This window comes from Primulina tabacum, chromosome 1 (assembly GCF_025594145.1).
Source record: "Primulina tabacum isolate GXHZ01 chromosome 1, ASM2559414v2, whole genome shotgun sequence".
NCBI classification, from domain to species: Eukaryota; Viridiplantae; Streptophyta; class Magnoliopsida; order Lamiales; family Gesneriaceae; genus Primulina; species Primulina tabacum.
The window spans coordinates 29,505,646-29,521,226 of NC_134550.1; the positions used below are offsets into that span (position 1 = coordinate 29,505,646).

General features: G+C 38.2%; 1 protein-coding gene across 6 annotated transcripts in view; it reads left to right on the forward strand.

The window, feature by feature from the left end:
* The window catches only part of LOC142543517 (uncharacterized), a 58,547-nt gene that overhangs the window by 11,720 nt on the left and 31,246 nt on the right, over window positions 1-15,581 (forward strand). For 2 of the 6 annotated variants that reach the window (XR_012819770.1, XR_012819768.1), the window contains one exon: window positions 13,675-14,113. The exons of 2 other annotated variants lie outside the window; for them this stretch is intronic. The gene's annotated coding sequence lies outside the window, so the exon portion shown is untranslated. Of the gene's footprint in view, window positions 1-3,816; window positions 3,975-13,674; window positions 14,114-15,581 lie in introns of those variants that run through there. 2 more of the 6 variants (XR_012819767.1, XR_012819769.1) reach the window with 1 other exon arrangement.

The following is a 15,581-nucleotide window of genomic DNA, read 5'->3' on the forward strand; positions in this document are numbered from 1 at the left end:
GCTAGTGAAAGCGGAGCATCAGAGACCAGCAGGCTTGCTCAAGTCTCTTCCTATTCCCGAGTGGAAGTGGGAGAATATTACCATGGACTTCGTGTTAGGTTTACCGAAGTCAGTCAGAGGATTAAATGCTATCTGGGTGACTGTTGATCGTCTTACCAAATCAGCGCACTTCTTGCCTATTAAGACGACTTTCACCATGATTTAGTATGCCGAGTTGTATATCCGAGAGATAGTCAGACTTCATGGTATCAGCGTTTCTATCGTGTCTGACCGAGATCCTAGATTCACTTCCTCATTTTGGAAGAGTATGCATTCAGCGATGGGTACGAAGTTGTTGTTTAGCACAGATTTTCACCCTCAGACAGATGGTCAATCAGAGAGAGTTATTCAGATCTTGGAGGATCTTCTCCGTGCTTCTGTCATCGATTTCTCAGGGGGCTGGGAATCGAAGTTGCCATTAGTGGAGTTTACCTATAACAACAGCTTCCAGTCGTCTATAGGTATGGCTCCCTATGAAGCACTGTACGGAAAGAAGTGTAGATCGTCTATTCATTGGGATGAAGTAGGCGAGAGATCAGAGTTAGGACCAGAGATCGTCCAGCAGACTGCCGATCTAGTAGTCGTAATCCGTGACAGGATGAGGACTGCTCAGAGTCGACAGAAGAGTTATGCCGACCGGAGGAGGAGAGATCTAGAGTTTGCCGTTGGCGACCATGTTTTTGTGAAGATAGCACCGATGAAGGGTGTCATGAGATTCAGAAAGAAGGGGAAGATTAGTCCGAGGTTCATCGGACCATTTGAGATCCTCGACAGAGTTGGGACATTAGCATATCGTGTTGCTCTTCCGCCGAATCTGGCCGGAGTACACAATGTGTTCCATGTGTCGATGTTGAGGAAGTATTTAGCAAACCCTTCTCATGTGTTGAACTTTGAGCCGTTGCAGTTTTCTCCGAACTTGTCTTATGAAGAGAGACCAGTGCAGATCTTAGACCGTAAGGAGAAGAAGCTTCGAAACAAAGTGATCAAATCAGTGAAGGTCAAGTGGCTTAATCATTCCGATGAGGAAGCTACTTGGGAGTTAGAGTCAGAGATGCGGAGTCGCTTTTCAGATTTATTCAGTGAGTTCTAATTTCGAGGACGAAATTTTATTTAAGGGGGGAGTGTTGTAGTACCCGAAAAACCAATATGCGTAGATATGTGCATAATTTCTATTATTTAATTTTAAATGATTATTATTTTAAGAATTTGTTGATTTAATTGCATTTAAATCATTTACGTTATTTTTAAGGATTTTAAATCGCGTATTTCAAATTTTAACTTTTTAGATATATACGCGAGACCGGACTGGAGATAGGAAATCAGAGATGAATTTTATGATCCAAAAATATTCCTAAATTTATTCCAGGCTAAGAAATAATTTAATTTAATGAAATCAAGTGGAATTAAGTCTACTTTAATGAATTAATCACCAATTTTATTGTAGGCTTCCTTAATTCATCAAGATTATGCTTAATTAACCTTTTAATAAAGCTTATCTAACATAGGATTCTACTTAGCAAAATTTAAACAAAATCCTACACTAATTGGAAATCCAACTCTCGGTCATTCCCACTCCACGCAATCCCAAACCATTTAACTCCCCCAACAAAACAAATGACAACCATTCAACATGCATGTCCCCCCCCAACTTGACATCATTTACTCACCCATGCACCACCTTATTAACCACCAACCTTCACCACCTTCTCCACTCCCCCTAGAAAAAAAATTCAGAAGAAAACTCATTCAATAATCGTGAGCCATCAAGAGAGAAAAGAGAGAAAACAAGCAAGAAAAGAGAACTCCGTCTCCGCCACGCCGCGTTCGTCGTAATCGATTTGTTTTCGTTTCAAACAAATCCAAGGCATGTCTATATTTTTCTTTGCTCTTCAATCAAGTAATATAAATATTTTAAAACATTACATGATCGTGATTTCCATGGCAAAAACCGAATTTGGACATCAACTTTCAAAGAAAAATCTGCACAGAATTTCGGTCCCCACTTGTTCTTCACGGTTTTGATGTTTTTTGGTTTCAGAGTTGGCTCGATTTCCAGGGGCTCAAGGCTGCTTTTAGACATGATATAGGATGTGTTAGGAAGGGATTTCTCCTTTGGTTTGAGCCCTTTCGCCCCAATAAAAACCATTTTGACAGCAACTCTCCAGGTTGCAAATTATGAGACTCGAATTTTCTTGTTTGGATTGTCTAAGGGAGAGTTCGAATCTTGGCTGTCCTAGGGGCTGTAGCCATAATTATAACCCCTCCTTGACATGTCTAGAACGTGACCAAGATGCCCTTTCATGGTTTGGTGCATGATCCCATCGGGTTGTCAAACAAACAAGAACAGCCCCCATCGGTTTTAAATTTTCTGGTTTTGTTGAGTGTGTTGGGTTTCGAATTTTGAGGTGTTAGATGGGTTGTGGTTGACTTCTAGCCCTTAGCTTAGCTATAACTCATACAACACCATAGCATGTCTAGCATGGACCATGTTTAACCTCATAACCATTGGATCCTTCATTTGACAGCAAAACAAGCTACACCCCCCACAGTCCAGCATCTGTTCTCGGGTGGGAGTTTCGGGTTGTCCTACGGTTTTGCTTGGGTTGTGGTTGGCTTTTTGCCCTTAGCCATGGTCTGAGTCACTCCTTAGAATATTGGTAAGAGGCTCTGATTGGTGGTTCAAGCCCCAATGGCCGATAGTCTCGAAAACAAAGCAAGAAAGTGCAACAGCCCAATGGCCGATAGTCTCGAAAACAAAGCAAGAAAGCGCAACAGCTGCTGCTGTAATTTTTTACAGCAGTTTTGTGCTTCGGTTCAGAGGCTCGTTTGATTTCTTGGTTGGCTTCTAGCCTATGGCCTTGGACTGGACAGTACCTAATTGAGTTGGGAAGGTCATGTTTTTGGCGGTTTGTGATTTGGTCAAATTTAGAGATCGTACGAGAATTTACGGTGCAATGTGCCAAAGTGACTCTCGAAAGAGCGTTCCATGATTTTGGCCTCCATGCACAATTTTCGTGTATTACAGCCCTTGGTAATTATTTTCCAGTATTTTAGGTGTATTTTAATCATAACTAAATGATGGTTCGATGTTGGTTCGGGTTGGTACAGAGTCATGGTTAAATATTAAGTTTGTTGGGCATAATAGTCTCGTTTTTAGTTCGATTTTGAAGCGTTGGTCAAGATAAGTTATTTGCATGGTCAAGCCAAGTTATTTGCATGTTTTTCATGTTAGAATTAGGTTGCAGCGAGCTTGGGAACAATCCAACCCAATTGGTAAAATAACTCAGGAATTTAATTATATTACGTGCATAAATGTAAAAGTTTATTTTTGATATTTATGCGATATGTCTCGTGGACACTTCACACTCATGGGATTGCAGCTTATGGGATTATTACCTCAACCGGTGACTTACGACCGGTTTATGTTTATGTATGGGTACAGATATCTACTCCAAGGGCTGTGATGATCTCTACCGCCCAATATACTGTGGTTTAGTCTGATCAGACGATTTATTTCATGTTATGGGCCAGTTGCATAGAATATTATTTCAACAGAAAATTATGATATGCTATTTTACGACAGGGCTCTATCGAGCAAACATTTTACGTACGATTTTTAAGTTATGCACGTATTTATAATTATTAATGGAACGATTTTCACGTTACGCTTTACGATATGATATCTTTACATGGCATGAAATATTATGATATATTTTATTTTCTATTCACGATATATGCATGCTGAGTCTTTAGACTCACTAGACTTGATTGATGTAGGTACTAACGATGCAGAGGCTGAGGGCCGGGACCAGTGAGTTAGCTAGGATCGGCGGTAGTACGAACCCGAGGACCTCGCGTTTAGTTATTCACTTTAATGTTCACATTTTTGTTATAACTTTTATATATTTTAAGTTATTGTTTAAAACATTATTCAGTTTCCGCTGCTATGTTTATGTTAAACCGTTGGATTATTTTACGAAAGTTTTTATACTTTGCAAGTTTATATATTTAAAGAGAAAATTTTTAATAATTCCGCAAAATTATGAATACGAAATTACAGGCTCTCACACAACTGATCGACCAAACTGAGTCAGCTCAATTGATATCTCAAAGAATGGTTCAACTGATTGTCCAGCTGATAGGCAGAAGACCTTCAGAAGCCCGGACAGCTGATGAAGAGCTCAATTGATGAAGAGCTCAGCTGACCAGTTCAATTGAAAGAGTGAAATCAGTTCAACTGACAAGTCAACTGATTTCACCAGCCCAACTGAAGATCAGTTCAGATGACCAGTTAGGAACATCAGTTAGGAACCATTCAGTTGTAGATCAAGACAAGCTTATCTTACTGGACTCCTGCTACGCACAAAGATAAAAATATCTTTACGATCAAAGGTACAATAATGGACGTTGCAGCAAAGATTAAAGCCGAGACATTCCTGGAGGCATGTCAGAAAAGTCAAGACACATATACCAAGGAACATATTCAAAGCTGCGATGATCACATGTGATGAGTCTTGAAGTACGGTCACAATGCCTCTATATATACACGCACAAGACCATCAGCAAACATAACAAGAGAGAGCGCATACTAGAGTGTGTGAAGATAAATAAAGGGCACGCATATTGCATATCAGCTTACAAGAAACAATCAGCCTAGAGGGAGCACTTCATCATGTTATCAGCTTAGTTTAGAAGCATATTTCCCTCAGTGTGTGAGAACACTTTCGGGTAGTTTTCGGAGATCAGTTCACACACACATACACACCACCACTCAAATACAGTCTTGCACAAAGACAATAAACTTGTTTATGTAGTCTTTCTCACATAGACGTTAAATAAGTGTTGGCTGGAAGGTGCTGCCTTCAGTCTAGTCTAGGAGTTCAGTTAGGCGGTAGTGTAAGTCCTAAGCTGAGTGTGTTTGTACAAAGAGTTGTATAAATCAAAGACTTCTAGTGAATCCTACCCGAGGGGGTAGAAAGGGTGACGTAGGAACAGTTGAAGTCTCCGAACATTCATAAATATATCTTGTGTATTTTTCTGATTAGAGATTGTTTTCAAACTGTTTGGATCAGTTAGAGTATTCTTCAGTTCAGTTGTCACAATAACTGAACCGATGAATGCAAAAACTAATATACCCTTTTCAGTTATTCAATTACACAGGATATACAAAATATATCAGTGTTTCTTAACGAAGGATTATTTCGAATGTTTTTCCGCTTGGTTTTAACTCCAAACTCGATATAATTCATCGGTGTATACATTCTTAGAACACGAGCTATTGCAGCTCTTGGAGAATATTTTGCTTGAAGCACCTCAATGTGCTTTGGAAACGATCCTTCAATTGGCATTAGAGCTAGCTGTTCTAAGAAGGACATTTGAAGACTGATATTTTAAAATATGTTTCAAAATGTTATTTAAAATGGATTTCGAAATCCTCTTATATGAAACAACCCACTCCCATGATATTCAAATTTAAAGAAATCATATACGCGGAAGCCTTAACATTTGAAAGGGAAACATAACCAATTAACATGCATAAGAATAAAACTTGACTAAATCTTGTCATAACCATTTTTAGATTTTGATCTTAAACCATTATTCAATATCATCAACAAAATATACAATCCTTTACCCAAAAGATGCATACTACAACAAATATAACCACCCAAAATCCAACCCATCAAAACAAATTTCACATGCCAAAAGTTTCCCTTCCTCATTACATATGAGTTCTTCTAACTTGGACAATCCCTTTCAAGCTTTCTTGTCACCTGCATCACATGACATTAACTGGAATGAGAAAAAACTCAGTAAGTAGAAAGCTATATATAACAAGTACATATACATGGCTTGGATTGAAACATGGCGATAGCAATGGCAATGAATAATGAATAATACCATCTTCAATAAACAATAGATAAAAAGCAATATAGATGGTATTTCATGGCATGAATTAAAAGAAAGGAAATGATAATTTTGTGACCTGTGACCTAGGACTTGTGACCTGTGTATAGTATCTCTTTGATATAAATATATCAAAACTGTGAGAGATACTCATAATCATGCGATTGGCCAATGAAATGCATGAATTAACTATCATTTCCTTGGCTTTGATCATGGGAAATTTCATTGAGGCAATTCAACAAATACTTAGTAGGCAACAATAGAGTACTAGTTGCTCATCAATGAACTCCATGGTATTCTTGGTTCAATGAACAAATAACAATACATACATCAATAATATAACGATGGAAGGGGCTAGACATCAATAAACATGGCTTATATACATATATCATGTGAGCATTTGAAAGAAAGCTTCTACTTACAACCCACAGACACTATGGTGGCTATGATGAACTTGAATGAATCCTACAACAATAATCACAACAATAACCATAAATCATCACCAATAATCCAATGAATCAAAGAACTCAACTTAACCCTTAATATTACAAACCATTCCAACTCCCAAAAATATAGAAGTCGTACGTTGTAGCTTGCAGTCTAAGGTAGAATACACTAACATTTCTACTAGAACCCTTGAACTTGGAGTAGAGATTGAAGGGAAGAAAAACTTGAAGGGAAAAGAGCTTGAACCGTTCAAAGGGAAGGAGAGAATGAGAAGTGAGTAGAAGAGTCTAGAAAAGGGGTTAAAAGGCTTCAAAATACACCAAAAAACGTGCTTTAAAAAACACTTCTGCACATACTAGCGCCGCGGCGCCACCCTGCTGGCGCTTTGGCGCTAAGCGCTGCGGCGCAAAGGCTTCGGCCCTAGGCGCTGCCCTTCACTCCTAGGCAGCGCTGCGGCGCTGTCTCCTGTACAAAAAATACACCCCAACTCACCTTAAATCCAACCTTTTCCAATACCATTCAATCCCAATGAAATAAGCTTCCAAAATCATCCTCAATTATCCAACACAACCATCAACAAAACTCATTCATTGTCATAAACAATACTAACCATAAACATAACTCCAAACAATAACCATAAACAATAACCATATTTAACCATTCCAATAATCATATCCATAACCAATAACCATTTCCCATAAACTCAATCACCAATACTATACCACAATATCACAACTATCAAACCATAAAAATATCCATTACCAATATCAACACCATAATAATAGCATAATAAAAGGTTGGGATATTACAATCTCCCCTTCTTATAAAAATTTCGTCCCCAAAATTTGCTTAGTGTCAAATAAATTCGGATAACGATGTTTCATCTCCTCTTCCGGTTCCCACATAGCCTCTTCAATCACTTGATTCCTCCAAAGAAATTTGACAAGGCCAATTTCTTTGTTTCTCAACACTTTAACTTTGCGATCAAGAATTTGAACCGACATTTCCTCGTAGCTTTGGTTAGGTAAAAGATCCAATGACTCGTACTGAAGAACATGAGATGGATTAGAAAGGTACTTATGTAGCATGAAAAAATGGAAGACATTTTGAACTTGATCCAAGTCAGGTGGCAATGCAAGACGATAAGCTCGGTCTCCAATCTTGTCAAGAATCTCGAATGGCCCAATGTATCGAGGACTTAACTTACCTTTCTTGCCAAATCGCATAACTCCCTTGAGAGGAGCTATCTTAATAAATACATGATCACCAACCTGGAATGATAAAGGCCGTCGTCAAACAACGGCATAACTCTTCTGTCGAGACTGAGCGGTCCTCATTCTTTCTTGTATCAATGCCACGACATCTGCTGTTTGTTGAACCAACTCCGGGCCCAACATCTTTCCTTCACCTACCTCTTCCCAAAACAAAGGAGATTGGCACTTTCTTCCATATAAAGCTTCATAAGGTGCCATGCCGATAGAAGACTGATAGCTGTTATTATACGTGAACTCCACCAAAGGCAACTTGGAATCCCAACTTCCCGGGAAATCAATCGTTTAAGCCCTTAGCATATCTTCAAGAATTTGGATAACCCTTTCTGATTGACCGTCGCTTTGAGGATGGTAGGCGGTACTAAAAGCCAATTTCGTACCCAAGGCTCTGTGCAAACTCTTCCATAACTTCGATGTAAACCTTGGATCACGATCTGAAACTATCGATACCGGTATCCCATCAAGTCTCACAATTTCCTATATAAGCCTCATCATATTGATTCATAGAATACGTCGTCTTGACAGGAAGAAAATGAGATGACTTGGTCAATCGATCCACGATCACCCAAATAGAATTGAAGCCCTTCTGCATCCTTGGCAACCCAACAACAAAATCCATAGTTATGTGTTCCCACTTCCATTGTGGTATAGGTAAGGATTGCAACAAACCCGCCGGTCTCTGGTGCTCAATCTTAACCTGCTGACATGTTAGATATTCAGAAACAAATAACATGATATCTTTCTTCATACCTAGCCACCAATAAAGACGCCGAAGATCTTGGTACATCTTGGTACTACCAGGGTGTACAGAATATGGCGCTGTATGAACTTCAAGAAATACATCTTTTCGATTGTCATCATTCATAGGAACACATATCTTACCTCGAAAGGTCAATAAACTATCATGATTCAACCCAAACTCCGAAACTCCTGTCAGATCACTTCTGCCTCTTCAATTCTAATAATTGATTGTCAGACTATTGTCCCTTCAAAATTCGATCAAACAAAGTTGAGTGAAGAACTAATGCAGATAATCGAGCCACTGTACCTGAAGATACCAAATTGATCTCATTTAATTGCAAATCCAGCAACAAAGGTTTAGAAATCATAGATCCCAATAAAGAACTCGACTTGGGACTCAAAGCATCCGCAAGCACATTAGCTTTACCACGATGATAGCTAATTGTGCAATCATAGTCTTTCACAAGTTCCAACCATCTCCGCTGCCTCATATTCAATTCCTTCTGCGAAAACAAATAACTCAAACTTTCATGATCTGTAAAAATTCACACTTATCACCATGTAGATAATGCCGCCAAATCTTTAAAGCAAAAACCACAGCCGCCAACTCCAAATCATGAGTGGGATAATTCTTCTCGTATTCCTTTAACTGACGAGAAGCATATGCTATCACTTTCCCACGCTGCATCAATACGGCACCTAACCCCTTCTTTGAAGCATCTGTATACACAAAAAAATGTTCAGTACTACAAGGAAGTACTAAAACAGGGGCAGAAGTCAACTTATCTTTCAATGTTTGAAATGCTTGTTTGCATTCTATGGTCCATTCAAACTTGGTATCCTTTCGTGTCAAACTCGTCAATGGCAATACAATCTTCGAAAAATCCGCTATGAATCTTCTATAATATCTTGCCAAACCAAGAAAACTTCTTACCTCTGACACTGTCTTTGGAATGGACCATTGCTTAATGGCTTCAATCTTATAAGGATCCACCGATATTCCTTCTTTCGAAACAATACGGCCAAAAATGCCACCTGCTCCAACTAGAACTCAAATTTCTTTAACTTGGCACATAATTGCTTATCCCTCAACAGCTGCAACACAATCCTCAAATGCTCACGATGAAGTTCTCGTGACTTTGAGTAGATCAAGATGCCATCAATAAAAACAATGAATAAACTATCCAAATACGGCTTAAAGACACGATTCATTAAATCCATGAAAACTGAAGGAGCATTAGTTAGTCCAAACGACATCACCAAAAATTCATAATGGTCATACCTCGTTCTAAAAGCAGTCTTTTGTATGTCCTCATTTTTCACCTTCAATTGATGATACCCAGACCGAAGGTCGATCTTCGAAAACACTGCTGCTCCTTGCAATTGATCAAAAAGATCATCAATACATGGCAAAAGATATTTATTCTTAACAGTTACCTTGTTGAGTTCCCGATAATCAATGCATAACCTCAACGACCCATCTTTCTTTTTCACGAATAAAATCGGAGCTCCCCATGGCGATGAACTAGGACGGATAAAACCTTTATCTAATAGCTCATGTAATTGATTCTTCAATTCTTTCATCTCAGTCGGAGCCATTCTGTACGGAGTCTTAGATATTGGAGCTGTACTTGGAAATAAATCAATAACAAACTCCACTTCTCGATCAGGTGGTAATCCATGCACATCATCTGCAAATACGTCTGGATAATCTTGAACCACATCAATATCCTGTAATTGCATATTACATTCCTTGCACCCATCCAACACTGAAGCAAGAAAACCAATACAACCTTTGCGCAACAATTTAGTAGCTTGTAGACAAGAAATAATAGGAATACTCATTAAAGAGCCTAGACCAACAAATACATCACTATCATGGTCATCGGCTAAAAACTTCACAGTCTTGCCCACATAGTCAATCACCACACGATAAGCAGATAACCAATCCATACCCAATATAACATCAAATGCAACCATCGGAATAACAATAAGATCAGCAAATAATAATATAGTACCCACTTGCACAGGACATGCCTTAAGAATACTAGTGGGAAAAATTTCATCACCAGAGGGCAACACAATATTGAAGTGTAACAGCATAACAGTAGGATCAACATATAAAGAATGCATGAACACTTCAGACATAAAAGAGTGTGTCGCACCAGTATCAATTAATGTAAGTGCTTCCTTGCCAGATATTAGAATATTACCTGATATCACTGAAGTATCAGGATTGGCACCTTCTTTTGTCATTGTAAAAATTCTGCCTGGAGCCTTTCCTTTGTCTGAAGAGAGAGGGCAATTCTATGCTGTATGCCCCATTTCCTTGCATCGATAACAGCGAGCACTACAAACCAAACACTCACCTTTGTGTGGCTTGCCACACTTAGGGCACAATGATCGCTCCGTATCTGAAGAAGGCAAAGAAGATTTATTGCGTTGCTCCATCTTGACTTTTCCTTTGTGGCCACCTCGCACATTAGTACTTGTCCCTTGACCTCTAGCTTGAAAAGCTTGCCTCCTTAATTGCCGTTCCTTCTCAATCTCTTGTTCATCATGCTCAGAAAGTAAGGCTCTCTCAACAATGTCTTTGTAGGTGATCACCTTTGACATATGAACATCTCTTCGAATCTCTGACTTCAAACCACGAAGGAAGTGTTCTCCTTATCTTTGTCGTTTTCAGCAATAAAAGGAACAAAAACACATCCTTCTTCGAACTTCAAGATATACTGAGCAACAAACATAGCATCCTGCTTCAATTCAAGAAATTCCTTCACCTTCTTGGCCTTGACCTCCCTTGAAAAATATTTGGTGAAGAATAATTCCTTGAACTCGTCCCACTTTAATTCTCGAACATTAACTGTGACCTTGGTGGCTTCCCACCAAATACGAGCTGCTTTGACCAACAACTTAACTTATCCTGGTCGGTGAACTTCAAATAATCGAATATAGCCTCCAATGATTTGATCCATTCAAGAGCCACTAATGGATCAGGGACACCAATAAAATCAGGAGGGTTTATACGTCTGAAACGATCATATGCACCATCATCAGAACTTTCAGTTTTTCCATGGCCTCTTCCACGACCACGACCCTGGGTCGATGTGTGCATGCTCAAAAGCTGTTGAATTTGCTCGCTATGAACCTTTGCTTGTTCTTGTAATAACTTACTGAATTAATTAACAACTTTGGCAGTCTTATCAGTAGGAGGGATCCTATCATCCCCTTAAATATTGTTTCTCTTGGGAGGCATATCCTACACAAATGCTCACTTTAACATAGATAGGAAGAAATGATATATTAATGGCAATGAAATAGAATAAATTCTCAATGTTAAAATCAATAGATGCAGGATCGAAAACATACCGGATTGTCCTAGGTAGAAGAAATCATAAATGGTCCGAAGAACTTTGGCTCTGATACCAATTGAAACAACCCCTCCCATGACATTTAAATTTAAAGAAATCACATACGCGAAAGCCTTAACATTTGAAAGGGAAACATAACCATTTAACATGCATAAGAATAAAACTTGACTAAATCTTGTCATAACGATTTTTAGATTTTGATCTTAAACCATTATTCAATATCATCAACAAAATATACAATCCTTTACCCAAAAGATGCATACTACAACAAATATAACCACCCAAAATCCAACCCATCAAAACAAATTTCACATGCCAAAAGTTTCCCTTCCTCATTACATATGAGTTCTTCTAACTTGGACAATCCCTTTCAAGCTTTCTTGTCACCTGCATCACATGACATTAACTGGAATGAGATAAAACTCAGTAAGTAGAAAGCTATATATAACAAGAACATATACATGGCTTGGATTGAAACATGGCGATAGCAATGGCAATGAATAATGAATAATACCATCTTCAATAAACAATAGATAACAAGCAATATAGATGGTATTTCATGGCATGAATTAAAAGAAAGGAAATGATAATTATGTGACCTGTGACCTGTGATCTGTGGATAATATCTCTTTGATATAAATATATATGAAAACTGTGAGAGATACTCATAATCATGTGATTGGCCAATGACATGCATGAATTAACTATCATTTCCTTGGCTTTGATCATGGGAAATTTCATTGAGACAATTCAACAAATACTTGGTAGGCAACAATAGAGTACTAGCTCCTCATCAATGAACTCAATGGTATTCTTGGTTCAATGAACAAATAACAATACATACATCAATAATATAACGATGGAAGGGGCTAAACATCAATAAACATGGCTTATATGCATATATATCATGAGCATTTGAAATGAAGCTTCTACTAACAACCCACAAGCACTATGATGGCTATGATGAACTTGAATGAATCCTACAACAATAATCACAACAATAACCATAAATCATCACCAATAATCCAATGAATCAAAGAACTCAACTTAACCCTTGATATTACAAACCATTCCAACTCCCAAAAATATAGAAGTCTTACCTTGTAGCTTGAAGTCTAAAGTAGAATACACTAAAATTTCTACTAGAACCCTTGAACTTGGAGTAGAGATTGAAGGGAAGAAAAACTTGAAGGGAAAAGAGCTTGAACCGTTCAAAGGGAAGGAGAGAATGAGAAGTGATTATAAGAATCTAGAAAAGGGGTTAAAAGCCTTCAAAATACACCAAAAACGTGTTTTAAAAAAACACTTCTGCACATACTAGCGCCGCGGCGCCACCCTGCTGGCGCTTCACCGTTGCTTGGCAGCGCTGCGATGCCTGGGCTTCGGCCAGGCACTGCCTTGCACGCCCAGGCAGCGCTGCCTTCTGGCGTTGCGGCGCTGTCTCCTGTACAAAAAATACACCCCAACACACCTTAAATCCAACCTTTTCCAATACCATTCAATCCCAATGAAATAAGCATCCAAAATCATCCTCAATCATCCAAAACAACCATAAAAAAAACTCATTCATTATCTTAAACAAAATTTAACCATAAACATAACTCCAAACAATTACCATAAACAATAACCATATTTAACCATTGCAATAATCATATCCATAACCAATAACCATTTCCCATAAGCTCAATCACCAATACTATACCACAATATCACAACCATCAAACCATAAAAATATCCATTAAAATATCAACACCATAACAATAGCATAATAAAAGGTTGGGATATTACAATTAAATATTTTATGTGTTTGCCATGAGGAGAGAGAATGTTCTTGGCTCATCAACTAATATTGTAGCCACTTCTCTCGATTCATTAACTTTGTTGTTTTAAGTAACTTGCAGGGCTTTGAGTTCAGCTGACAGTTGTTCAATTAAACTGCTCAACGAACAAAATTTCAGTTTCCAGTCTACCAGTCCAACTGATCAATAGACGAAATCCAACTACCAGCTGAAACTGATGAGTTAAGTGGAACTTTATCATCAGAAGTACCGCCGCTTCACTGCCATAGCAGATCAAATATAGATGATCAATGCGGTTCAGCATCAGTTGAGTCCAGTTTGAGTCAGCTCGACCAGTTAGCCAGCACAGAGATCAACTCCAAAGGCAAATTAGCTGATCTTATAGCAAAAGAAACTCGAAATATTTGCAGCATTCAAAGCATTCAAGGCGACCAGTGATTAGTATATTCAGTTCTATTATGTGTAAACTAACTGATGTTTGATGTTATTTAAAGTCTGTCAGTGGAGTGGAAATTTCCCTTACGCTTGTTGATGTGCGCAAAAATTTGATACAAGGGACACTTATTTGATTAAATAAACATCTTGTTCATCCAGTTAGCCTTTACATAACTGAACTGCTATCTTAAGATTTCTTTCCCAAAGTGCTTGATTGACACTAAAACTTCATTAATTGCGTAAATGATTATAATTTTGAAGGGGAGTTTTTAATTCAGTTCCTGAGGGGGAGTTTTGTTTATAATTATCCCTCGAACTAAAAAAATATTTTCAAATCACTTCATTCAGTTGTGGAGGGGGAGCTTTTATTTCAGCTATTTCGCAAACTGAAGATTTTTTTAACACTTTCTTCAAAATTGTTTTAACTGTCCAAGTTTTGTGATCATCAAAAAGGGGGAGATTGTTAAAAAATTTCATGTTCGCAATCTTGATTTTGATGTTAACAAAACTTGATATTCTAATGATTTACCTTAGTGCAGAGGTAGCTGGAACTGATCATATTTCTAACTGATCAGTTAAGCGAGGTAAAACTGAAGCTATCAAGACGATTAACTGATAAGACCAACTGATCGACCAAACTGAGTCAGCTCAATTGATATCTCAAAGAATGGTTCAACTGATTGTCCAGCTGATAGGCAAAAGCCCGGCCAGCTGATGAAGAGCTTAACTGATGAAGAACCCAGCTGACCAGTTCAATTGAAAGAGTGAAATCAATTCAACTAACAAGTCAACTGATTTCACCAGCCCAACTGAAGATCAGTTCAGATGACCAGTTAGGTACATCAGTGAGGAACCATTCAGTTGCAGATCAAGACAAGCTTATCTTAGTGGACTCCTGCTACGCACAAAGATATTTACGATAAAAGGTACAATAATGGATGTTGCAGCAAAGATTAAAGCCGAGAGATTCCTGGAGGCATGTCAGAAAAGTCAAGACACATATACCAAGGAACATATTCAAAGCTGCGATATCATGTGATGAGTCTTGAAGTACTGTCTCAATGTCTCTATATATACACGCTCAAGACCATCAGCAAACATAACAAGAGAGAGCGCATACTAGAGTGTGTGAAGATAAATAAAGGGCACGCATATTGCATATCAGCTTACAAGAAGCAACCAGCCCAGAGAGAACACTTCATCGTGTTATCTGCTTAGTTTAGAAGCATATTTCTCTCAGTGTGTGAGAATAATTTCGGGTAGTTTTCAGAGATCAGTTCACACACACACTATCACTCAAATATAGTCTTGCACAAAGACAATAAATTTGTGTATGTAGTCTTTCTCGCATAGACGTTAAAGAAGTGTTGGCTTGAAGGTGATGCCTTAAGTCTAGTCTAGGAGTTCAGTTAGGCAGTAGTATAAGTCCTAAGCTGAGTGGGTTTGTACAAAGAGTTGTATAAATCAAAGTCTTCTAGTTAATTCTACACGAGGGGGTAGAAGGGGTGATGTAGGAGTATTTGAAGTCTCCGAACATCTGTAAACATATCTTGTGTATTTTTTTGATTAACTGT